Consider the following 25,092-nt stretch of genomic DNA (forward strand, 5'->3'; position numbering starts at 1 on the left):
TGTGAACTGAGACAGCCATCTTCATCTTCTCCCTCTTTTTTTCAGTTTGTTTTGAAATTTAGTTTTATATACTTAAGACCTTCTGGCAATTTGGAATTAAATTTCTGAGATTGCTGTAAATTATTTCCTTTCTTTGTTTCTCTTCCTCTTTCTTACTTCCCTATTTTACTCTTAATATTTTATTGTTTTAGTTGAATTCTAAAACATCTTATCAGACCTTAAGAATTTTTATTTCTCCACCCACAGAACCATGGAGTCTTTAAGTATCAGAAATTTGTCTCCTCGTCAGAATCTTCTAGATTTCCAGAAGTTTCCAAGTCGCTACATATAAATGTTGCAGAAAAACGTGTAATTCTCATGTGCAAGTAGGCTTTTTTCAGCGGATACATTTAGCATTATAGTCAATTGTTATTTCGTTGCCTTAAAAGAAGCTGTTTTCATTGTAAAGGTGATGTGTTTTTACCATATAATTCAAATTTGCATAGGTACTTCATATTTTAAAAGGTGACTCACAGGTATGTCACTAATAAAAACAGTAACATTTAAACGACTGAGAAGGTAGGGGCTCTAAATAAAGTAAATGCGTCGGCGAGGGTAGGAGCGGGAAGAGGCAAAGGGGTGCGAAATTCCCATCCCAAGCCTCCTCCTCCAAAGACCGAATGGCAACTTAGTTGTGCGGGAAGGTTCCCCCCTATGCAGGGCAGCCCAGTCCAAGCCGGCCCGATCCGGGGCCGAGTGAGCAGTGGTTCTTGCCGCAACCGCCACGCAGCCTCGCTGCCGCCCAAGCGCGGACACCTGGTTCCTGGGTCCCCCGCGCGGAGCCCCGGACTCCTCGCCCCCTCTCCGAACAACTTTCTCCCTGCTTGAACTGATTCTCGCTGTTGGCAGACTGCACAGTCACAGCATCCAGCCGGACAGGACCTGCTTTGCCGGGACTGGAAACAACTACCGCGGCAAAAGAGGCCGTTTCGCCGTGAGAAGAACAAGAACTCCCCGCTTGTCCAGGGGCAGCCCCTTCCTGCGCTGCAGGGCGCCTACCCTCGCCCCAGAAGCTCTGCGCCGCGGGCGGGGCGACCCCGGGGGTCGCGCGCCCTCTCCCGGAGCGCGCCCTCCCTCCCGGAGCGCGCGCCCGACGGCCTGCCGCGGCCCCGGCGCCCCCGCCCCCTCGGGCGCTCCGTAGCCGTGACGTGCACGCCGCAGTGCCGGGGACTCGGCGGGGCGCCGGCCGGCGGGCGGAGACCGACTCGGGATCGGTCCGAGCAGGAAGCCAGCCTCAGCCCAGCCGCTGTCGCCGCCCTGTCCTGGTGCCCGTCCGCGTCGTCGCCCTCTTCACTGGCCCTCATCACTTCTCACCGCGCCCTCCAGCTTCACCGGTACAGGTAGCCCCGCCGCCGCGCACCTGCCTTCGCGCCCGCACCGGTGAGTGTCCCAGAGACCCACTGCGGGGCGTCGGCGCCGGGGTCTCGCGTTCCCTGGCCCGGCCTTGCTCCCGGGCCTCCTCGAGCAGCTCCGGGGCCGACGCTTCTGTTCACTGCCCGAGGACGCGGGTGGGAGAAGCAGGTGATGGATGGGTGGGCCCTGGGCAGCAGTGGGGCTGGCGGTGGTTCTCGTTTCCACCGAAAGACAATCAGTCTCCTTTCATGGGTTCTCATCACCAAGGTCCCTTTGTGTTTCTTCCCTGGCTCCCAGGTAGAAGCAGAGCACTCAGGTGCCTAACTCGGACTTGGACACTCCGTGATAGTTTTATTTTCTCTTTTGTAAACACGCTTAAAATTCAGTGCAGGGGGAGCGCAGTTTGCTCTGAGATGTGAAGATCAAATGATACCATTAATAGTCTAATCATGTAGGAGACCAGATCGAGACTTTCTAAAGCCTTATTCTTAGTCTCTAGGTGGTCCAGTACCTTGAGTATGTTAATTTACGGATATGCTACTGAACAAGAACTTTTTTTGTTAATTTCCAAAAACTCCCTAAAACGATTAAAATGCTTAAACTCTGGGATTTTAATTTTAAGTAGGACATAATTTGATGGGGTTATTGCTAGAACATCCGTGTTTAAAAGTATTTCCATACGGTTTAAAAAATTCATTACTTTTTTTTTTTTTTTTTTTTTGAGACGGAGCCTTGGTCTGTCGCCCAGGCTGGAGTGCGGTGGTGCGATTTCCGCTCACTGCAACCTCCCCCTTGCGGGTTCAAGCAATTCTCTGCCACAGCCTCCCGAGTAGCTGGGATTACAAGCGCCCACCACCACGCCTGGCTAATTTTTTTGTATTTTTAGTAGAGACGGGGTTTCACCATCTTGGCCAGGCAGGTCTTGAAATCCTGACCTCGTGATCCATCCGCCTCGGTCTCCCAAAGTGCTGGGATTACAGGCGTGAGCCACCGCGCCTGGCCAAATATTCTTTACATCTTACCTGGCATAAAGTGATGTGGTGGAGGGATGCTTAAATCCTGATTTACAAGTATTAGTGAGAAATGAGGAGCACTGCCCTAACTTAATAGACTTAACTGTACGGGCTAAATAAGCCTCATTTTTTTTTTTTTAATGCTCTGGTGGCATAGATGCAGTGTATCTAAATAAAGTCAGAACTTGAGAGTTTTAAAAATTAACTTTTTTTTTTTGAGACAGAGCCTCGCTCTGTCAGCTCACTGCAACCTCCACCTCCCAGTTTCGAACGATTGACCTCCCTCAGCCGCCCGAGTGGCTGGGACTACAGTAAGGGCGCGCCACTGCCCAGCTAATTTTTGTATTTTTAGCAGAGACGGGGATTCGCCATGTTGGCCAGGCTGGTCTCGAACTCCTGACCTCAGGTGATCCACTCGCCTCGGCCTCCCAAAGTGCTAGGATTACAGGCGTGAGCCCCCGCGCCTGGCCTGAAAATTAACACTCTTAAAATTTAGCTGAAACTTATCTTCACACCATAAAACGTGAATCTTGAACTTGGACTGGTAGTGGTCATGGTACAAAGGTTGGCGGCAAAACAGCATTTCTGTACAAATTAACTGAACTTCCTAGATGTCTTGGGTTGTGGTTTTCAAACTGGAGAATGTTTAGTGAAAAAATTACCTTTGTGCCTTTTTTCCTTAATTGTAGAAACCGCCACAAATGTTACAAAGTGGGCTATAGCCAGAGCTTGAAACCATGCTGCCGTTCAACATAGCTCACAGACTTTTATATATACAGCTCATTTTGAGTATTTTACGTTACGCAGGAATTGCATCCACTTTGGTAAACAGAAGTCATTTTAGTCTTATGTACATTTGCCCATTATTTTTGTATTTTTTGTGTGACATGCTGTTTATCATTCTCTCATCTTTGTAAGTTACATTTTTGTTTTCAGAAACCATTGTAAATGTAACAGAAGTATGAATGACATTTAAGGAAAGATCATGATTAAAAACTGTATAATATATAAAACTATATATGATATACATATATATTCTTGGTTAGTGCCTAGAAACATGAGCAAGAAAAATGTTATGAACAATTGCAATATTTAATGTAAATTAATGCAATTAAATATTGCATTAAAAACAAAAGATCGTAAATCATAACCAGTAGGGATTATCTGAAATGGATTTTTCCCTGTTTATGTTTACGTGGTCAAGTTTTAAAATAACAGTGGCCAGGAAATCTGAGAGAGGCTGAAGGCTCTGTTCTCATCCTGTTGTGACTTTGCCTGGAGTCTGTGGTGTATCATGTAGCCCATTGTTTAGACAACTGGGCTGTATCTGGGTTCCAAAATGTAGCTTTCTTTAGAAAGTTTTAAAGACTTTGACCATGTGAGGCTTGAACAAATGCAAACATCCAAACATTGAAAAAAACCCATTTTAACTTTCTGTTGATAGTTGAGACTCCATTTTTGACATGTAAAATACCAGTTTTAAGAAGAGTTTACTAACCTCTGTGTAGTTTTCATTTTTATATATTAAAATATCTAAAAATATTGGGAAGTGTTATAACTTAAATAAATCTCAGAGTTTATTTATTCTTTTTTTTTTTTTTCTCTGAGATGGAGTCTTGCCCTGTCATCCAGGCTGTGCAGTGGCACGATCTTGGGTCACTGCAACCTCCGTCTCCTGGGTTCAAGTGATTCTCCTGCCTCAGCCTCCTGAGTAGCTGAGATTACAGGTGCCCGCCACCACACCTGGCCAGTTTTTTATTATTATTAGAGATGGGGTTTCACCATGTTGGCCAGGCTGGTCTCAAACTCCTGAGCTCAAGTGATTTGCCTGCCTTGGCCTCCCAAAGTGCTGGGATTGCAGTTTCATAGAGTTTAATTATGATACCCATAATGAGATATTTCATAATAATTTGTGAACTGGCCCTTTACTAGTATAAGATTGTTGCACATTTATTAGGCATCTTCCATAATTGGACAGATCACAGATTGAGGGGCTTGATCTACAAAATAATTTTCTAGGCTAATGGTCTTGTCCTTTTACAGTTGAGGGAGTCTAGTCTCAAAGAATTAAATGCTTGCTCCAGAAGGGCAAAGTCTGGATTCACACCTGAGTCATTTGACCACGAAGCCCCTGTTTTTTCCACCAGAACAGTTTGCCTTGGTTTCAGTTTACTTGGTGGACTGTTTAAACTGGCAAAACTGGTATTATGTCAAAGAATGTAATTCAAGGTTTGACAAAAGCATCCAGGAGTAGATATGATAGGCCATGAATGTAGTTCTGGAACAAATTTAGAATCCTGTGTTTGTGTCTTCATTCTCAGGTTGACAGCCTTGAACACTGATGCTGCTGCCTTCTCATTTCTCGTATAGTTCTAGGACATTATATGTATTGTGCCTGTATGTATGCTGTTAAACATATGTGTGTGTTTAACTTTGATAGGTTTGTGAGAACTAGAATTAGATCGTAATGTTCCTGGTTGGGATAGAACTTTAAAATTTTCCTCTAATGAAAAAGATAATTATTTATGCAGTAGCTATCCTTTAAATATTACATAATTAATTCTCTAATCTTGAGAGGGGGGACTCGTTTTTAGATTATGATTAAATTGTCACTTAGAAACTATTAGTACAAATCTTTTCTATGGTCTGTGGAATATCCCTTGAGCCGCAATAGACATAAATGACAACAATGAGCAAATAAGCCCATTTTCTTTGGTAACAAACTAGGAATCATGCATTTCAGCAGTAGGATGTAGTTGGGTAAATAAGCAGAAGCAACGTAGGAAGGCTGAGTTGGGTGGCTACCATTATGGATTTTTTTCATTATTTGCTTTGAACTATTAGGAATTTTGCATCTCAAGGATATTCATATTCAACTGTAAATACAAAACCACCACCTAATATAAATTAGTAATATTACTAATATAAATTGGTAATAGATCTGTGACACACACATCAAGAAGTAGAGTTAAATAAGCTTAAGTTCTCTTTTGGAGGCATTATATCTATATGCATGTATCTATGATCTATATATGTGTGTGTGTGTGTGTGTGTATATATATATATGTTTTTTGGAGACAGAGTCTCATTCATGCCACATGCAGTGGCATGATCTCGGCTTACTGCAGCCTCCATCTCCCAGGCTCAAGTGACACTCCCACCTCAGTCTCCGGAGTAGCTGGGACCACAGGTGTATGTCACCATGCCTGGCTAACTTTTTTGTGTTTCTGGTGGAGAGGGGTTTTGCCATGTTGCCCAGGCTGGTCTTGAACTCCTGAGCTCAGATAATGTGCTGCCTCGGGCTCCCAAAGTACTGGGATTACAGGCATGAGCTACCGTGCCTTGCTGGCATTATATAATGTTCAGAGGAACCAGGATCTTTTCATTTAAAATGGTTCTGATTTTATTTGACAAATTTGAGTGGACTAGAATCTTTAAATATTTTGCAACGTCTTTCTAGTTACTATTTTCAAAAATTAGCTTATTTTTCTTATTGATTAGTGTAAGAATGACATAATGGTTTGAGAAATGACCATAAGTCCACCAAAAGTTTTCCCTGTGAGTACTGAAGCATAGAAAGTAAAACCTAAAGAAGAAATCTGGCATCTTTAGAAATCTTGCTGGTGCTAAAGAGAGAGGAAATAATTTTTTATACAGAAGGCATGTCTCAAGTGAAACCAAAACACCAAAGCACATTCCTTCAGTGTATATTCACATGGGGTAAATATGATGCTGAGTAATGTGCACAAAGGAAACTCCTGACAAAAACACAGTCATCTTTTGAGCATGTTAGGTCATTTGTTATTTCATTTGAAAATAACCTGGCTGGGGCGTGGTGGCTCACACCTGTAATCACAGCATTTTGGGAGGCCAAGGTGGGTGGATCACCTGAGGTCAGGAGTTCAGACCAGCCTGGGCAATGTGGTGAAACCCCATCTCTACTAAAAATACAAAAATTAGCTGGGTGTGGTGGTGGGTGCCTGTAATCCCAGCTACTCGGGAGGCCAAGGCATGAGAATCACTTGAACCTGGCAGGTGGAAGTTGCAGTGCACTGAGATTGGGCCACTGCAGTCCAGCCTGGACGATTGAGTGAGACTCCGTCTCAAAAAAAAAAAAAAAAAGTAAGCCGCTGACTAACCTTTACAAGGTAATATATTTTGTGTGGCAGAATTTTTTGATTTCTGATCTATGTGGATGAACATCTTTTTCAACAGATATTTACTGAGGGCCCACTGTGTTTTAGATATGACAAGTGTGAACTGATTCCTCCCTGTGCTGGCATATCTTTGGATCCAGGAAATAGGAAGAGTTGCAGAGATATGAAAAAATAAATAGAAACCATCCATTTGAAATCCAAAGACATATACGTCAAAAGCTAATAACTTATATTTGGATGACATTTTATTGCTTTAAAATATTTTTGTATGCATTTGGTCCTTAAAACAACTTGATGAAGTAGATTTAGTAAATTTATTCCTTTTCTACAGGTAAGGAAATGGAGACTCAAAAAATTAAAAATACTGGCTGCATGTGGTGGCTCATGCCGGTAATCCCAGCACTTTGGGAGGCTGAGGTGGGAGGATCACTTTAGCCCAGGAGTTTGAGAACAGCCTGGGCAACATGGTGAAACCCTTTCACAAAAAATATTATACAAAAATTAGCTGGGTGTGGTGGTGCACGCCTATAGTCCTAGCTGTGTAGGAGGCTGAGGTTGGAGGATCTCCTGAGCCCAAGAGGTCAAGGCTGCAGTGAGCTGTGATTGCACCACTGCACTCCAGTCTGGGTGACAGAGCAAGATCCCGTCTCTAAATAAATAAATACATTACTTAAAATTAAGTAACTTCTTCAAGGTCAATGTGGCTACTTAGAAGCATCATCTCTGTGTAGTCCCAAAGTAGTAAGTCCTCCACTTTCCCCCTGTTGCTTATGTATTTAACCTCACATTATGGCTTCAAGTCAGGTGGTTCAGGAAGTTCTGAAAAATTAGGGTCACTAAAATGGTGATTATTAAATTGTTACAGGTTATTATTTTTTAATGGAAGGTAGAAGATGAGCATGATGCATCATTATGGAGCTACTTTAACATTTTAAACAGATTGCTAGACTGAAATTGGTAATTAGCTTTTCTAGTTGGAGAATTTTTAAAGAACAATTAGTTAAAAAAAGGAAGCAGAAAAATGTTCTGGGGGAATTTTGAAAATAACTTTTATTACTTTATGCATTGGTAGTGATCTGATAGTTACAACTGTCTTTGTAAAGACTCACTAAAGAACTGTGTGTGCGTCTGTGTTGGTTCCTTTATGTCTTCATTTATTTAAAACGTACTTGAGTGTCTACCACAGACCAGGCAGTATTCTAAGTTCTAGGGATACAGTGATTACATTAAGACCAAGCCCCTGTACTGACATTTTATTGTTGTTTTGAATTAAGTTAATTATAGACTCTTCATACTAGGATGTAATCAACAGGGCTGACCCTAAAGTTGGGAAATAGGCAGTTGTCAAAATTGTGCAATTTAAAGGCTACTGCATGACTTACTTGCTCTGGAATATTCCTGACCTATCTGTCGAAGACTCCCAGACTATTGGGTTATGGCGCTGTTACCAACCTGCTTTGATAAATATAAGTATGTTCCATCATTTATCACACTTTTAGCAAAGAAAACTGAGAGAAAATAAATGGGAACTAGAGTTGGACACGGTGATGCTTACCTGTAGTCCTAGCTACTCAGGCGGCTGAGGCAGGAGGAATGCTTGAGCCCAGGTGTTTGAGGCCAGCCTAGGCAACATAGCCAGATTCTGTCTCAAAAAAAAAACAAGCAAGCAAAAAACAAATGGGACTAGGACTGATATGTTGGTGTTGTAAGAGAAGAGGTTAGCAAAGTATAATTTTAATAGCAGCTATTGTTTTTTCTTTTTTTTTGAGACGGAGTCTCGCTCTGTCACCCAGGCTGGAGTGCAGTGGTGCAATCTTGGCTCACTGCAACCTCCGCCTCTCGGGTTCAAGCGATTCCCCTGCCTCAGCCTCCTGAGTAGCTGGGATTACAGGTGCTCACGACCATGCCTGGCTAATTTTTGTATTTGTAGTAGAGATGGGGTTTCACCATGTTGGCCAGGCTGGTCTCAAACTTCTGACTTCAGGTGATCTGCCCACCTTCGCCTCCCAAACTGCTGAGATTACAGGCATGAGCCACTGTGCCTGGCCAATAGCAGCTATTGTTTATTGAGCTTTTACTACCATGTCAGATATTATGCCAAGTGAGTATTTTTGTATACATTAGCTCAATCACTGTGTCACCTCAGTGGTGTTGGTGTTATGACCTTCATTTTACAGATTAGGAAACTGAGGGGCAGAGATATTAAATTTGCTCAAGCTTATTTGGTGGTGCTGGAATTTGGGTCTCTGCTAGTACTAAGCAGGTAGTAGATACTAATGTGGAAAGAGTACTTATGTGTGTTGTGTGTGTGTGTATATATATACACACACACATATATACACACACACATATATAGTGTGTATATATGTGTATATATGTATACACACATATATAGTGTGTATATATACACAATATATAGTGTGTATATATGTATATGCAATATGTATTGTGTATATATGTGTATATATGTATATACAAGAGTACTTATGTGTGTTGTGTGTGTATATATATACACACATATATACACATATATTGTGTATATATGTATATAGACATATATACATATACATATATAGACATACATACATATACATATATAGACATACATACATATACATATATACACATATGTGTGTGTATATATGTATATAGACATATACACAATATATGTGTGTATGTATACACACACATATACATATAGAACATATATACATATACATATAGAACATCAGAAGTCTGTGTGTGTGTATATATATACGTATACACATACACACACACACACACACATAGAGACAGACTTCTGATGTTCTACTAGGATGTGTGACACATCACAGAGGTGGGCGACCTTGGTGTGGGAGTGATGGGTGTGGGGAGTCAGGATAGCTTGTTGGGTGAGGGGTGGGAATTGGGGTTGGAAGGAGATGGGAGGGTATTACTTGCCTAACTACTTGGTCGTCAGGCTTAATCCTCTCTCTGACAGCCCTGGGGTTCCAGAGTTGCGTTTAAGCACAGTGCTTTCTTGTCCAGCTCCTGGGTAAGGGGATAGGCAGACCTGAGGCAATCCTGGTTTTGTCACTCATTAACTTGGTCAAATTATTTCATTTCTCTAGGCTTCAGTTTTCTCATCTATAAAATGGAAGTAACAATATTACCTACCTGGTGTGGTTCTTATGAGGATTGAATTAGATAATAATACATGTAAAACACAGATCACACTGGCTAGCACATAGTGTACATTCATTATTATTGTTGTTACTGTGTTTTTTTTTTGTCATGTTTAATGTGGAATTTTCATCGAAAAGAAAAGCAATATATTAGTGATTTGGTTGGAATCTTGAAGTTGGCTTTTTTTTTTTTTTTTCTGAGATGGAGTCTCGTTCTGTTGCCCAGGCTGGAGTGCAGTAGCGCGATCTTGGCTCACCACACCTTCTGCCTCCCAGGTTCAAGCAATTCTCCTGCCTCAGCTTCCCGAGTAGCTGGGACTACAGGCGCGTGCCACCATGCCCAGCCAATTTTTGTATTTTTAGTAGACACGGGGTTTCACTATGTTGGCAAGCTTCCCTTTTGATTGATGTGCAAACTGGAATTAGAGAACTACTAGCTTAAACTTTTTCTTTATCTTTTGGTTAGGGAGGGCTTCAACAAGATTAACGACAATTTGCTTGGGTTAACCAGGCAGTATGTGGTAGAGGGAAGTGAAATATGTTACCAGAATCTCTTCATTGACTTTTTTTTTAAGCTTATTTGGGGCTTATAGCATTGTATGGAGAAGATAATGCAGTGTTAAATTTCGCACCTAAATTAAATTGTAATGATTGTTTCAGCTTTTTGTTTGTTTGTTTGTTTGAGATGGAGTCTCGCTCTATCACCCAGGCTGGAGTGCAGTGTTGCCATCTCAGCTCACTGCAAGCTCCGCCTCCTGGGTTCACGCCATTCTCCTGCCTCAGCCTCCCAAGTAGCTGGGACTACAGGCTCCCGCCACCACGCCCAGCTAATTTTTCTTATTTAGTAGAGATGGGGTTTCACTGTGTTAGCCAGGATGGTCTTGCTCTCCTGACCTCGTGATCTGCCCGACTTGGCCTCCCAGAGTGTTGGGATTACAGGTGTGAGCCACCGCGCCTGGCCTGTTTCAGCTTTTTAACTAGCTTCATTTGGAGGTGATTAGTTAATATTAGTTAAAATTGTTAATTTTTAACGATTATACAAATAGTAAAAATGTATAAATACATGTTTGTATAGATCTTTTTTTTTTTTTTTGAGATGTAGTCTCACCCTGTTGCCCACGCTGGAGTGCAGTGGCATGATCTCAGCTCACTGCAATCTCCCCCTCCCAGGTTCAAGCGATTCTAATGTCTCAGCCTCCTGAGTAGCTGGGATCACAGGCATGTGCCACCATGCCCGGCTAATTTTTGTACTTTTAGTGGAGATGGGGTTTCACCATGTTGGCCAGGCTGGTCTCGAACTCCTGACCTCAGCTGAGCCACCCGCCTCAGTCTCCCAAAGTGCTGGGATTACAGGAGTGAGCCACAGCGCCCAGCCGTTTCTATAGATCCAGTCATTTCTATAGATCTTAAAAACTTTCAAAAACTTAGATTTCTTTAGATAATGTGCTGTTGAATAATCAGACTTGGCATTGTTAGTCATATCAGGCAAAGCCCCAAAAGGAAGGAGATTTTACCCCTGGTGGTTCACATGAAGAGGCTATTTGCAGAGGTTAGAGAACAAACAAGTGTGGTAAAGCGCTCAGGGATTAGAAACAGTAAGAAACTCTTAGTTCTCCAGAAATTAACAGAGCAGAAAGCTGGCATTGTGGAGGAGGGCTAGAGGGAGCTGCGGTTTTGAAGCAGGAGGGGCGTGAAGGGAGGTTCCCTGATGTCTCTTCCCTCTTCGAGTCTCCACCGGTGACTTACTTTACTAGAACCCAGCTGGGGAGCCCAGGTGATTTTTTTTTTTTTTTAAAGCGCATTCTCCCAGTGCAAGAGCAGAGAAAGAATTGAGGATGCGAAGGAGCAAATGGAGATTAACTAGGACATTATTTAGAACCTTTGGGGATTTGTAGCATTTCCTTGGTACATTTAAAAAAAAACTTGTAGCATTGTGATACATCTGCAAAATACTTGGGACTAATTGTTTTATACATGCTTTCAGAAATAGTTTAATCACTTTCTCATTTAACTGAACAATTATTTTAGGAAATTTTGATGATCCGTATAACCCAACAAGAAACATAATCTAGGTCTGTTAACACAAAGCACTTTTGTTAATATGCTGTTATACTTTGCTGAGGTTTTCTGAAATTTTCTTCACTAGGCAGTCCTGGTTTAATGGAATACATGTTTCTTTCATTAAAAATCTTTAGTGACTAAATTAAAAATATTTTGGCAATAAGTCTTTCGCTTTTCTGGAATTTATACTTGTATTCACCTGGAATTTTTTTTTGACAGCAAGAGCACTAGAACATAGTGTTGATATGGTAATAGTTCATAGAAGCAAGACTATTGGGAAATAGTTGTTCGTCCTTCCCAAGTCCTTTTGAGGACACATTAAATTTCTGTATAAATCTGTTGCAGTTTGCTGTTATCTTGCAGTTGCTGATATTTTGCTAATGCCAATTTTACCTAGTTAATCTTAGTTCTGGCAAAAAGTTTGTGCTCTTTATTTTGGATAGATTCCTTAGGGGTTACTAAAGAAAAGGATTTCTCTTCTTAAAGAGATGGTATGAAGGATTCTAGGGATATAAGTAATACTCCCCCCAAAACAATTAGATTATGACTTATATTTTCTTTCTTCTCTTGAGGATTCCAGGGAAAAAGAAGTACAAGATCTTACTCAGATTAAGAAGCAGCTAGAGAGGGCCTTGTTTATGACCTCCAGAAAAGGAAGAGCCGTATTGTGCAGGGTTGAGCAGATTAATAAACATCTGGCTGAGAGAATTTAGCATACAAATAAAGTATACCTCTGGATATAAATGTTATAACTGAGTTAAAAAAAAACAAATATGTTTCCCAGCTTGTCTTTTTTAGAGAGTATGGTGAAAATGAGAAACAGGTTTGGAATCAACTGAATAACACCTGTGGTTGGAAACCAACCATTTAGATATTTTCTCTGTAAGTAGGCTTTTTTTTTTTTAAAGGAGTGATTTTCAAACTTTTGTGGGATCTTCTAAAAACATATTGTTTATTTGGATTTGACACTGATGGAATCAGTATCCCGCAGGAGATATTTGAGGCTCTTAGTTTTTCCATGTTGTATTCTTTGAATTTCCTTGATTTGAGGATTGAGTTATTCCAGAGAGAACTTTTCTCTTCTTCCTTGTTATTTTTTTTCTAAAATTAGATGAACCAGCTGTGTTTTGGTTTGTGGGCATGATTTGCTGTCTGTTATCCTTTTGGTCTTAGTATCTGGGGGAAGAACAAAGAACCTGTGTGTGTTTTGAAGAGGAATGTATTAGTTTCTCTGCTCTTCTTGTTCATCTTGATCTTTAAGATGAGAAGAACGAAGAAAATACTTTATGTACTTATTATTCTTGTGTTTGATATTTCAAACAAAACTGTGGCTTGTATTGGCCACTGAGATGATGGAGAAAACAGGTGAATGTAAAGTGAAAAACTAGTCATCATGTATTCAAATGGCTAATTGAAGAGGTTTATGTTAAAGGTTTTCTTTCAAGTATGGAAGGAGGGAAAAGAAGGATGGAAATTGAATGAGTTTGACCATATGACCAGCTGTCACGACAGATGTTTTAGCAACCAGGAAATATTTATTTCAATCAGAATTTAATTTTATATTTTATAGGGATGCATTCTACTAATAAGCCTTTTTTTTTTGGAAGGAAAGTGAGGATAAGTTAGGAATTTATAAACCAATTTGGTGATTTTAGTAAGTCATTAGTAAAAATGGAGATAGCCTGGTGGCTGCATATAGTGATGCTAGTATGTTAGAAAATGGGCTGTTAGAACACACACACACACACACACACACACAGACACTTTTTTTTTTTTCCTTTTTGCCAAATGTGCAACTGTATACAGAGGGCTATTATTTATTAAAGGTGTGTTTCTGGAACTGGCCCAGAATGTCATGGACTTTAGTCCTGTTTTCTAGGATTCTGCTATTTGGTATATAACACTGATATAGGTTAGTATTTTCAGAACATGTGGACAACAGAGTAGGTCAGCATGATTGAACAGTGAAAGGTTTATGTCAGATGGGTTCGGGGTGGCAGTGTATTGTAATGATGGATTGAATGAGTGATCTAAAATCATCCTAGCACAGTATAATTGTAACAATTCTTTTTTTTTTTTTTTTTAAGACAGAGTCTCACTCTGTCGCCCAGGCTGGAGTGCAGTGGCGTGATCTCGGCTCACTACAAGCCCTGCCTGCCAGGTTCACGCCATTCTCCTGCCTCAGCCTCCTGAGTAGCTGGAACTACAGGCGTCAGCCACCATGCCCAGCTAATTTTGTGTTTGTATTTTTAGTAGAGACAGAGTGTCACCATGTTAGCCAGGATGGTCTTGATATCCTGACCTCATGATCCGCCTGCCTCGGCCTCCCATAGTGCTGGGATTACAGGCGTGAGCCACTGTGCCCCCGGCCATAATTATAACAATTCTTGAGGGCCAATTATATGCTGTCACTTTGAGTGTTTTGCAGTTATTTTCTCATTTAATTCTCACGTTGACCCTATGAGGTGACTATTCTTATTATTCTATTTTATAGCTGAGAGAGCTGAGGTCTAAGTAACTTGAGAAGGTGATAGATGTAGTAAGGAGTAGAGTCAAAAGATGCTTCCAGGTGGTCTGGCTCTAGAGTCTTTGCTCCACTTAGAATTCTAAGCTTGCTTTTTCTGTGTGCTCTTTTAAACACTCAGAGCTTTGAAAATCAAAGAGTTAATCTTTTCTGTTTTTATCTCCCTACACAAACAGTAGTAAAATGGTGACATTCGTGCATCTATGGCCCACTCTCAAGTCCAGGGAAGACAGTTCTGTGATACCCACTTCCCTTCTGAGCCAGACTCACCCTCAGATTTCTGCTCTGCGCAGGGCTCCAGCCTCCCCTGCCAGTGGATGAGAGAGGGGAGACCTCCTAGACCCAAATCTAAGCCATTGTCTGCAGCTCTTGTCTTTTAAACCTCTTAACAACTACCTGTTTTAGTTATATACCTGTTATAATTACATACTTAATGTATGTGCCTTAAGCAAATGTATTCCTGTAAAGTTTTATGTAAATAATGAATTTAAGTGTAATTTAATTTTTTTTTTGTAGAGATGGGGGTCTTACTGTGTTGCCCAGGCTGGTATTGAACTCCTGGTCTCAAGTGATCCTCCTGCCTTGGCCTCCCAAAATGCTGAGATTATAGGCATGAGCCACTGCATCTGACCTGTAATTTTTTTTTTTTTTTTTTTGAGACGGAGTCTCACTCTGTTGCCCAGGCTGGAGTGCAGTGGCGTGATCTCGGCTCACTGCAACCTCCACCGTCCGAGATCAAGCGATTCTCCTGCCTTAGCCTCCTGAGTAGCTGGGATTACAGGCGCCTGCCACGCCTGGTTAATTCTTGTATTTTCTTAGTAGAGACGGGGTTTCACCATCTTGGCCAGGCTGGTCTTGAACTCCTGACCTCATGATCCACCCACCTTGGCCTCCCAAAGTGCTAGGATTACAGGCGTGAGCCACTGTGCTCGGCATAATTTTTTTATTATTCTGGGAAAGCTTCCTATTTAAAGGGTCCCAGTGATAATTTCTTTTGTAAAGAGAAGAATCTTTGTATAAAACAAATGATTGTTTCCTAGATTATATTAATAAAATACGGATTTTTCACACATTACTTTTGCATAAACATAGTTCTAGCTAAATACATATTTGATATAAACATGCCAAAATGAAATTTGATCTTATATTGTGCTTCATATTACTAATAAAAAAGGATTGAATAATAGTTTTTTCCTTGAATAAATGTCATTTGTTGGATTTGCACTAAAATGTGCTTTTGTAGGCTTATCTACAGTAAGAATAATATTCTTTTAGGCAGTAGGTTGAGGTTCAATATGTAACACAATAGTATATTATTTTGTTATAAAATTCATTAGGTAAATGCTAGAGTTCTACTTAAGTGCCAAAATCAGTATTTTATGATTCTGAAATAAATTATCTGAAAATAACAAAGTTTAGAGAGATAACTTAAAAACTTACAGTTGAAAGACAAACTACTCTTTGAAAAAAATATTTTTCTGTAACACCAGGTAAAATACTTATTTCCTGTAGTTAATATAATGCTAATGAGGTCTTGATCCCAGATTCATTGTAATTTGTGCTGTGTCCCTAAACACTCAACAGTGACTACTCTGTAACCTAATTAATAGATCCAGTGGCCTCATTTAGAGCATTATTCTTTTCCAACCTCTTCATCTATTTCTTTTTTTGTTTTTTAGAGATAGAGTCTCACTCTCATCCTGGCTGGACTGCATTCGTACCATTATAGATCATGGCAGCCTCAAACTCCTGGGCTCAAGTGATCCTCCACCTCAGCTTCCCAAAGTGCTGGGATTATGGATGCGGGCCACCATGCCTGGTCTCTAAACTCTTACTGTGTGATTCAAAATCCTTTTTGACCTATCTTGCCCCACTTTTTCACTATAGCACTCATCACACCTGTGCCATTCTCCTTCGCTCCAGCCCCGTTGGCCTCTTCCCCAAACGTGTCCCCATTCTCCTTTCTCCTTAGTCTTGTTCAAACAAACCCTTTGTCTGGAGTGCACTTTTCTTTAGTCATTCTTACCCATCTTTCACTACCTGCTTGAATTAAATCTTTGAAAGTAGCCACCCCAAATTTACTATTTGGAATTATACTGGTATTATAATGTACATCAAAGGTTCTGTGATGTATGTGTATCTTCTTTCATTCTTGTCTACTCTACCTAGATTGTGAATTACTGGAGGGTATAAACTGCCTAGCGAGGGGCTTTGTAAGGTTTTTTTTTGATCAGTGGATCTCAGGTCTCAGGACTCTTTTACACACTTAAAAATTACTGAAGACTGCGTATTTTGTTTATGTGGATTATATCTATTGATATTCACTGTATTAGAAATTTAAAAATGATTTGATCCAGGCCAGGCACTTTGAGAGGCTGAGGCAGGCAGATCACTTGAGGCCAGGAGTTCAAGACCCGCCTAGCCAACATGGTAAAACCCTGTCTCTACTAAAAATACAAAAAATTAGCCGGGCGTGGTGGCAGGCACCTGTAGTCCCAGCTACTCGGGAGGCTGAGGCAGGAGAATGGCGTGAATCCAGGAGGTGGAGCTTGCAGTGAGCCGAGATCATGCCACTGCACTCCAGCCTGGGCGACAGAGCTAGACTCCGTCTCAAACAAAAAAAAAAAAAAAAAGAGAGAGACTTGAAGGTCAGATAGCTAACCACTGGCAGAACTGAAAGATAATTCATAAGTCTCTTAGTTTGGAGTTCATTTTTCCTGTCAGTATTGTGCAGTTAAAAAATTTAGAGGTAATTTCACATGTAAGGCTATGACTAAAAAAAAAGTTTTGTTTTTTTTTTTTTTTGAGACAGAGTCTCGGTCTGTCACCCAGGCTGGAGTGCAGTGGTGCAATCTCAGCTCACTGCAACCTCCACCCCCTGGGTCCAAGCGATTCTCGAGCCTCAGCCTCCCAAGTAGCTGGGACTACAGGTGCACACTACCACGCCTGGCTAATTTTTGTATTTTTAGTAGAGATGGGGTTTCACCATGTTGACCAGACTGGTCTTGAATTTCTGACCTCAAGTGATCTGCCTGCCTCAGCCTCCCAAAGTGTTGGGATTACAGGCATGAGCCACTGCATCTGGCCAAAAATAAACATTTCTTTTTGTGCTATAATAAAATTCTGTAGGGAAGAAATTTCTGAACTCTTACCCAGTGCTCTAGAATCAAGTTTCATCTATTTGTTTCACATCTTAAAAAAAAAATTACCAGAAGTGATGGCATGTGCATCTAGTCCCACCTACTCAGGAGGCTGAGGTGGGAGGATTGCTTGAACTCAGGAGTTTGAGGCTGCAGTGAACTATGATCATGCCACTGCACTGATACAGCAAGAACTTCAAAAAAAAGAAAAGGCTAGGCTCAGTGATTTATGCCAGTAATGCAACACTTTGGGAGGTTGAGGTGGGAGGATCATTTGAGCCCAGGAGTTTAAGACCAGTCTGGACAACATAGCAAAACCTCTCTACTAAGAATAAAAAAAAGGTTAGCTGGGCGTGGTAGGTGTGTGCCTGTAGTTCCAGCTATTTTGGAGGCTGAAGTGGAAGGATTGCTTGAGCCTGGGAGTTTGAGATGGCAGTGTGATATAATTGCACCACTGAACTTCAGCCTGGGCAACAGAGTGAGACTCTGTCTCAAAGAAAAAAGCAGGCTGGGCATGGTGGCTCACACCTGTAATCCCAGCACTTTTGAAGGCCGAGGCGGGCAGATCACTTGAGGCCAGGAGTTCGAGACTATCCTGGCCAACATGGCGAAACCCCGTCTCTACTAAGAATACAAAAGTTAGCTGGGCGGGGTGGCGGGTGCCTGTAATCCCAGCTACGTGGGAGGCTGAGGCAGGAGAATCGCTTGAACCCAGGAGGTGGAGGTTGCAGTGAGCAGAGACCACACCATTGTGCTCCAGCGTGGGCAAAAGAACTAGACTCTGTCTCAAAAAAAAGAAAAAAAGAAAAAAACTAGTAGACAGTATAACCTACACATATATGTGTGTGTGTGTATATTATATATATATATACACATACAGATATATACACTTAAAAATTAATACAGTATTCTAACATAAAGGAAAGTTATTAAATTATTAATTATAGTAATTACATTAATATATTGTTTATTTCAGTTTGTGAAGGTGCAGGCAGTCCTTTACTACAAGGCAGAATAAAGTAGTCAGATGCTACTAACATCTACATGTAGAATAATCATGAATGCAGCAGCTGTAAATTAGACTAATATGCAAGTATTGTAATTGGTGACTCAACTATCTTTATTAGCATTGCTCTATAATGTGATTTTTCCAGCATGATGAACACCTTTTGGTAAAGTTCCAAATAAAGGACAGTCTTCTTTCAATTTATGTGTTATTGTATGTTTTTTAGTCAGTGTGTGTTAAAGCAATGCAAAAATATTTTAAATATATGTACACATATATTGGATTAGATTCTGGGCTTACCTATGTTCTCCTCTGAATTTGCTGTTCATTTTACCTTCTGTACATCATTAGTGGCATCATAATAATTTGAAAATTTGAAATAAAAAGTTCTTGGCCCATACCCACAGGAGCTGGATCAGTTTGTAGCATCCTCACAGACATTTGTGCTGGCTGCAGTATTTTTATTTTTTTGTGTCATCTTCCTCAATTCATTCTTTTTTTTTTTTTTGAGATGGAGTCTTGCTCTGTCGCCCAGGCTGGAGTGCAGTGGCACAATCTTGGCTCACTGCCACCTCTGCCTCCCAGGTTCAAGTGATTCTCATGCCTCAGCCACCTGAGTAGATGAGATTACAGGCGTGCACCACCACGCCCAGCTAATATTTTGTATTTTTAGTAGAGATGAGTTTTACCATGTTGACTAGGCTGGTCTCGAACTCCTGGCCTCAAGTGATCTGCCCATCTTGGCCTCCCAGATTGTTGGGATTACAGCCGTGAGCCACTATGCCTGGCCCTCAATTTATTCTTGAGTGTTGCATTCCTGTCTTTAAGTGAGACACTGAAGCTTTTACATTCTGAATAATAATACATATAAATAAATAATAAGAATGAATATAAAATTAATGTTTCATTTAAAGTGATGTAAATGAGAAACTATAATAGTTATAAATAGTATATGGTTCATAAATACACATGATTTACAAATTCCTTTTTTTTTTTTTTTTTTTGAGGCAGAGTCTCACTGTTGCCCAGGCTGGAGTGCGGTGGCATGATCTCAGCTCATTGCAGTCTCTGTCTTCCGGGCTTAAGCGATCCTCCCACCCCAGCCTCTGAGTAACTGAGACTACAGGTGCGCACCACCACACCCGGCTAATTTTTGTATTTTTGTAGTCAGGCTTTTGCCATGTTGCTCAGGCTGGTCTCTTAACTTCTGAGCTCAAGCCGTCTGCTTGCCTTGGCCTCCCAAAGTGCTGGGACTTCAGGTGTGAGCCGTTGCCCCTGGCCACAAATTCTATTCTTAAGCAATTAAATTGGTGGAAATTTCTTGCATTTAAAAAAAATGAATTTACTACAGAAATTATATTTTGCCTCCCAAAACACTTTCACCATTTTTAAAAATAATGAAATAAGGTTTGTTGCCCAGGTTGGTCTTAACTCCGGGTATCAAGTGATTCTCCTGCCTCAGCCTCCTAAGTAGCTGGGATTACATGTTGGAAGAGCTGCCCAGTGTGTCTGCAATAATAAAAAAGAAACTGAAACATTTTACCAGTTTGCATTTGCCCAGGAGCTATGGTGATCTTCTTTGAGTCCTTCCAATTTTAGTATATGTGCTCCCAAAGTGAGCACCTCTCAGTGTTTTTATGGCTGTATCTATTGCAGAATGCATAAATAACTTTTTTACCTGTAGTTTTAGAATATTTGGATGTTAATAATCTGATCTATTTTACACCTGAATTTAAATACAAGATTTTTAAAAATTTCACAAAAGAGTTTTCCTCCAAGTGTAAATAATTCATTTTATTTTATTTTATTTTATTTTATTTTATTTTATGAGATGGAGTCTTGCTCTATCACCCAGGCTGGAGTGCAGTGGTGTGATCTCGGCTCACTGCAACCTCCGCTTCCTGGGCTCATGTGATTCTCCTGCCTCAGCCTCCCGAGTAGCTGGGACTACAGGCGCCTGCCACTATGGCTGGCTAATATTTTGTATTTTTAGTAGAGATGGGGTTTCACCATGTTGGCCAGGTTGGTCTCAAACTCCTGACCTTAAGTGATCCACCAGCCTCTGACTCCCAAAGTGCTGGGATTACTGGTATGAGCCACTGTGCCTGGCCAATAATTCATTTTAATACCTTCAAGGGATAGTGAGTTTGGGAATAAGCAAAGGGAGTAGCCAATTATTGCTGTAAAATATATGAACTATATATGAACTATTTTGCCATAGAGAATGTATTAGTCTGGTTTTTGCGTTGCTGTAAAGGAATGCCTGAGACTGAGTAATTTATAAAGAAAAGAGGTTTAATTGGCACAGGGTTCTGTAGGATGTAGAAGCATGGTACCAGCATCTGCTTCTGGTGAGGGCCTCAGGAAGCTTACTGTCATAGTGAAAGACAAAGGGAGAGAGGTTGTTGTCACATGGTGAGAGTGGCAGCAAGAGAAAAAGGAGGGAAGTGCCACACTCTTTTAGACAACCAGATTTCTTGTGAACTCAGAGCGAGCACTCACTCATTTGTGGGGGTGGCACCAAGCCATTCATGAGGGATCTGCCTGCATGCCTGAAACACCTCCCATCAGGTCCCATCTCTAACATCGGAGGCCACATTTCAACATGAGATTTGGAGGGAGCAAATGTCCAAACCATATCTTTCCACCAAATCTCATGTTCTTTTCACATCGTAAAATACAATCATCCCTTCCCAAAAATCCCTCAAAGTCTTAACTCATTCCAGCAAGACCAAAGTCCTAAGTCTCATCTGAGACTCATCTCCTTCCACCCATGAGCCTGTAAAATCAAAACAAGTTATTTACTTCCAAGATACAGTGAGGGTACAGGCATTGGGTAAGCATTCCCATTCCAAAAGGGAGGAATTGGCTAAAAGAAAGGGGTTACAGGCCCCTGAAACCCAACAGGGCAGTCATTAAATCTTAAAGCTTTAAAATAATCCCCTTTGACTCTGTGTTCCACATCCAGGGCACACTGGTGCAAGTCGTGGGCTCCCAAGGTCTCGGGCAGCTCCACTCCCTCTGCTGCTCTCAAGAATAGAATTGAGTAGGCTGGGCGCGGTGGCTCATGCCTGTAATCCCAGCACTTTGGGAGGCCGAGGTGGGTGGATCACGAGGTCAGGAGATCCATCCTGGCTAACACGGTGAAACCCGTCTCTACTAAAAATAGGAAAAATTAGCTGGGCATGGTGGCACACGCCTGTAATCCCAGCTACTTGGGAGGCTGAGGCAGGAGAATTGCTTGAACCTGGGAGGCAGAGGTTTCAGTGAGCTGAGATCGTGCCATTGCACTCTGGCCTGGGCTACACGGTGAGACTCTGTCTCAAAGAAAAAAAAAAAAAAGAATAGAGTTGAGTGCCTGTGGCTTTTCCAGGTTCAGGATGCAAACTGCTAGTGGCTCTATCATTCTCACTTCTGGAGGGCAGTGGCCCCCTTCTCACAGCTCCAGTAGGTGGTGCCCTGGTGGGGACTCTGTGGGGGCTCAGACCCCACATTTCCCTTCCGCACTACCCTAGTAGATTTCTCTGTTAGGGCTTCTCTTGCTTCGTCTTCTTGCTTCTGCTCTCACCATGTAACACCACCCACTCTCCCTTTGCCTTGCACTATGATTGTAAGCTTCATGAGGCCCTTTCCAGAAGCAGATGCTGCAGCCCTGCTTATACAGCCTGCAGGACTGTGAAGCAATTGAAACTCTTTTCTTAAAAGTTATCCTGTGTCAGGTATTCCTTCATAGCAAGGTAAAAACAGACCAACACAGAGAAATTGTTATAAAGATACAAAGAGAAATTCCGTAATGAGATACTTAGTTGAAAACAGCCAGAAGTAATGTTCTCATGTTGTTTATTATATATAGTATTTGTTGCTCTGTATGTGGTATTGAAACTTCTAAACTAACCTCCTTTAGGTTTGTTTGTTCGTTTTGAGACAGAGTCTCACTCTGTTGCCCAGGCTGGAGTGCAGTGGCATGATCTTGGCTTATTGCAACCTCCGCCTCCCGGGTTGAAGCGATTCTTTTGCCTCAGCCTCCTGAGTAGCCGGGGTTACAAGCTTGCACCACCATGCCTGGCTAATTTTCGTATTTTTAGTAGACATGGGGCTTCGCCATGTTAAATAGTCTGGTCTTGAACTCCCGACCTCAGGTGATCCACCAGCCATGGCCTCCCAAAGTGCTGGGATTACAGGTGTGAGCCAGTGCCCTTGGCCTCATTTAGTTTTATAGGCATTTTCCAATGACCATTGTTTGTGTAATTGAAAGCCAGATGTCTTTTAACTGATTTATATTTCCTGATTATTTGATGTCACATTGGCAATTTAGTTGAATCTTGATGGATAACAGTATAAATATTTTGATGTTGTTGACGAGGATAGTATTGATAGCTTACCCCAAGACACATGTATAAGCTATAAGATAACAGCACTTTTTTCTTTTCTTTTTTTTTTTCCCCCCCTGAGATGGTCTCACTTTGTTGCTTAGGCTGGAGTGCAGTGATGCAAACACAGTTCATTGCAGCCTCGACCTCCTGGGCTCAAGTGATCCTCCCGCCTCAGCCCCCAAGTACCTGGGACTAGAGGCTCATGCCACCGCGCCTGGCTAATTTTTGTATTTTTTGTAGAGACAGGGTTTCATCATGTTGTCCAGGCTTGTCTCAAACTCCTAAGCTCAAGTGATCTGGCCGCCTTGGCCTCCCAAAGTGCTGGAACTACAGGTGCCAGCCACTGCATCCAGCCCAGAAATTTTCTTAATAAAAAGGATTCTTCAAAGGGTTTTTTAAGTGGCCTCCACTAAATTGTGTGTATAACTCCCAGGAGTTTAATTAATAAACAAAAGGAAAAGAGTGAATATGTGTTTTAACTCAAGGTACATTTATCTGTAGTTGTTCCTCATCAAAACTGCAGTAACTGTATTTAGATATTAGATGCTAAATGTATTTCTCTCTAAATAGAGTTTAGAGAGAAAAAATCAGCTACACAAAGATAGATCCTAAACAATTAAGAATCCTCCCAAATTTTAAAAGACAGTATGATGAAATCTTTCCCTTACTCCTGTTTGCAGTATAAATGAGATTGAGGTTGACTTTCTGAATAATTATTTACAGGAAAACAATAGAATTCACATTTGATACTGTGAGAAGTCAAATAATAGAATTCTAGGGTTGAGATACCTGTGCTACAGCTTAAACCATTAAGTCCCATATCTTGGAGGGTGGTATTTGTCAGTACTTTTTCAAAGATCCCCAGGTAGTTCCAATCTGCAGTTCAATTACTTATCTTTTTTAAAAATTAAATCTTTGTAAGTAAAACTTTCTTGTCAGGTGTTGAGGAAACTCTTGGTAACCAGAATGTTTTAAAAATTTAGTTTTTGTGTACTAATTTTTAAAATGTATGGTATCTTGTGGAGGAGTTAAAAAAGTAGAACACTCTCTGGGATAGAGACTTAAGAATTATTTAAAATTATTAAAATGGTACACTTGATACAAAATTTGAAAGTAGAAATTAATTCTGTTGAAACTAATACTGTTGAGTCTACTTTTCTGTTTCTGGCCTACAGTATCTAAACCACTCTAAACAGGTCACTCACTTGTTTTATCCTTATTTTAATGAGCTTCTGAGATGAAGTTTCTGTAACCTCTTTTTGTCTCCTGTTTGTCACAAAGATTCTTCATGTCTTACCTAAATTGCTTTGTTTACATTCTATGTTCGGAGATGTAGGTAGGCCATTTGATCATTGATGTGAGTATACACACTCATACACTATCCCCCACCCCCGTCGCACAGTTTAAAGCCTTCTCATTCGCATAGATAATTTTGTAAGTCTGAATAGCCTAATTTAGATAAACTTTCTTCGTAGTTCAATTAGAAAACTCTCCCTTTTGAGTGCTTGGTTAGGTTTTAATATAAAGGAAACATTTTACATTAGGAATCATTGTTTTACTAACCTTACTGACAAAAAGAAATAGTGATGAGGAAATGACTAAAACCAGTTCAGACAGTATTGAGCATCCAGATACTACAAGGGTTGAGAACAGACGGGACTAAGAACACATGTGGAGAAGTCAGCTCTGAAAAGAGTTTTGGATCACCTTCAGGTATAGGTGGATGAAGTTACCGATGTGTTTTCAGTTGGAGAGGCAGAATGTTGAGGAATTTTATACCTATTGTGTTGTATTTTTCTGTCAGGTAGGCATTAAGTCATCTTGATTTTCTGTAGGATGGAGATAATATTGGGCCCTTCAATGAAGTGCTAAAGTTTTGAGATAGTATTTGAACTGTGTTGGTGATCTTTATAATTTTAGTAAATATACTTATTATTAAAGCATATTGTTCAATTATCTTGTTCAAATAATTGGATTTTTAAGTGTATTTACTTGACTTTTTAGGAAATGTTTAAATTGATTCTGTGAGGTAGGAAAGTGACTATAGGTTTATCTATATGTGTTTCTGATAGTCAAAAAAAGATGAAGTAATTGTCATAATTGTGACATAGAATCCATTAGAAGTGAAATAATATAGTTGGTGCAAATACTATGCTAGTGATAAACATGAGTGGTGAGAATGAAACAGATTCTTCCCAATTTGAAATTTCATATTCTGGTAGGCAGGCTGTTTACATGTGAGGATATTTTTCACACTTGATT

The 25,092-nt window shown here is 40.8% G+C and overlaps 1 protein-coding gene and 1 pseudogene across 9 annotated transcripts in view; one reads left to right on the forward strand and one right to left on the reverse strand.

The window, feature by feature from the left end:
* The first annotated feature begins 1,118 nt into the window (after positions 1 to 1,118).
* The window catches only part of MYO6 (myosin VI), a 167,467-nt gene continuing 143,493 nt past the window's right edge, over positions 1,119 to 25,092 (forward strand). For 8 of the 9 annotated variants that reach the window (XM_009451571.5, XM_009451573.5, XM_001144940.8 and 5 more), the window contains exon 1: positions 1,119 to 1,419. The gene's annotated coding sequence lies outside the window, so the exon portion shown is untranslated. The remainder of the gene's footprint in view (positions 1,420 to 25,092) is intronic. The other variant, XM_016955884.4, reaches the window with a different exon arrangement.
* On the reverse strand, positions 19,981 to 20,080 carry LOC112209630 (U6 spliceosomal RNA; annotated as a pseudogene).

The sequence above is a fragment of the Pan troglodytes genome, chromosome 5 (assembly GCF_028858775.2).
Source record: "Pan troglodytes isolate AG18354 chromosome 5, NHGRI_mPanTro3-v2.0_pri, whole genome shotgun sequence".
Taxonomy (NCBI): Eukaryota; Metazoa; Chordata; class Mammalia; order Primates; family Hominidae; genus Pan; species Pan troglodytes.